The sequence below is a fragment of the Temnothorax nylanderi genome, unplaced genomic scaffold (assembly GCF_030848795.1).
Source record: "Temnothorax nylanderi isolate EJ_2023f unplaced genomic scaffold, tnyl_v1.0 TNYL_tig0395_pilon, whole genome shotgun sequence".
Classification (NCBI taxonomy): domain Eukaryota; kingdom Metazoa; phylum Arthropoda; class Insecta; order Hymenoptera; family Formicidae; genus Temnothorax; species Temnothorax nylanderi.
Genome location: NW_027249457.1, coordinates 135001 through 137362, shown reverse-complemented (window position 1 = coordinate 137362; position 2362 = coordinate 135001).

Genomic DNA, 2362 nt, shown 5'->3' with positions numbered 1-2362 from the left:
AAAAAACTATGCCTTAGAAGTTTTAAATGCAATCATTATAACTTTATAATAAATACATAAAAATTTATTGCAAGTGCTCACTTTGCCCCACATGCCCACTTTGTCCCACTCTTCCCTATACAGGGTGTCAATTTGAAAACTTTCAGTCGGAATATCTCAGGAACTAGTAAAGATACCAAAACACGGTTTGAAGAGAATATATGGTAGCAAGGGGGACATACTTTAATTTAAAAAAATTTGACCTTGGGTGGAGGCGTCATGGTCAAATAAAGGTCAACTTAATTTAAATGGACACATAATTTTTTAAACATCTACGACTGTAACCCTTCTCGTTACGAGCTCAACGCGCTATGATCCAAAATCTTCGAAGGTCAAATGACCAAATGTGAGCTCACACCCTTATGGAAAAATACACTCAACTTTTGGTGTTAACCGTTAAAAAACACCATAGAAAAACCCTTAAAGTTGGGTGTGATTTCGGACCGTCAATTGAAGGTTAACCATCATTTGAAGGTTAATCTTCAATTGGCGGTCCAAAATCACATCCAACTTTAAGGGTTTTTTTTTGGATGATGGTTAACCTTCAAGTGATAGTTAACCTTCAATTAATGGTTAATCCTTAAAAATGACGGTATAAACGCTAAAAATATAAACCCTCAAATGAAAGTAACAAATATAGCGTCTCAATGAGAATCTCTTGGGCTCCGCTCGCTGAACCGGACTCCTCGCCTCGATCCTCCCTCTCGGACGCTAGCTGCCGCAGCTCTCCCTTTCCTGGCGGTGAGCTCTCTCTGGTAATCCGACTCTCGCTCGGTTGGTCTCCAGAACACGCGCCGCAACAATCAATCCGTCAAGAAAGAGATAACGGACTCGACACGTTCGAAGAAACGCAAGCAAGTGCGGCCATGACACCTAACGAGGCTCTTTGAGAGTAGCGACTCGCGCGTCGCGCCATCTAATGTGAAACGATCGGGCGTTGTACATCCAACGATGAGGATCAATCTCCAACCTACACTAAACATTGAGGCTTAATCCTCAATCTACACTTATCATTAAGAATAAACTCCCAATAAACACTCATCATTGAGGATTAAACCCACAATTTACCTAAACCTTAATGGTCAACACTCAATCTACACCTAAATTTAAATGTTGACACTTAACTTTAATAACAAACACTAAACTTACGCCCAAATTTGAGCGTAATTAACTGCAGCAGTTAACTGTCAATTTGGGTGTTAACCATTAAAGTTGAGTGTACTTTTTCATAAGGGCAGTATTATTGTCTTTGTACATGTTATGAGACACCTTTTGCAGCTGCAGCTTCTTTACTAAATTGAAACTAAATCGAAATCGAACGGATCTTGTTGTTACCCTTATAAAAAAGTAGTACTGGTTTTAATACTGAAAAAGTATTGGTGAAAGTACTGGAGAGATAAGTACTCAAAGTACTACTAAATTCGACCATACTGACTTCGTCAGTACTCCTTCCCAGTACTCATCCAATACTCATTCAGTACTCCCTTCAGTACTTCCTCTAGTGTACTCCCTCCAGTACTCCCTCCAGTACTTTCTCCAGTACTCCCTCCAGTACTTTTTCCAGTACTCCCCCCAGTACTCCCTCCAGTACTCCCCCCAGTACTCCCTCCAGTACTCCCACCAGTACTCCCTCCAGTACTCCCACCAGTACTCCCTCCAGTACTCTTTTAGTACTTATCGAATACGTGGGATACTAACGTGTGGTACAGGCGCAGTACTTGCGCAGTACTATCCAAGTAGAACAAAAAGTCAAGATAATAACAAAATAACGTCATATTGATAGTTTAGTGTGTTAATTTAGTATTTTATTAATTTAGTATTTCCAAGATACGAAAAAGTAGTACTAGCAATCAGTACTCAGTACTGAGTGATCAGTACTCGTAGTATTGACAGTACCCAATCAGCAAAGAAATGTTTTTAAAAATATTTTTATTTATAAACTTAATTGTGTGCTCATTGATAGGCTTTAAAACAACAAAGTACTTTATTAAAATTGAAAAAATAAATGATAAAATTTTATTTTTCTCATTATTTTATTTGAATATATTTCTATACAAATATCTATATATTATTTATATATAGATATTTATATATATATTTTTTCTTTTATATGTAATATATTTATCTATATATATAAAGGAAGATGTCCTGACTCACTCACTCACTCACTCACTCACTCACTCATCAACGCCCAGCCCAAACCCCTGAACCGAATTTTTACCAAAAGTATATGAAATAGGGGTAGAATTTTCCGGGGAGTGCCACTAAGAAGGGATTTTTAGAAATTCGAGCCCTAACGGGGTGAAAAGGAGTAAAACGTGTT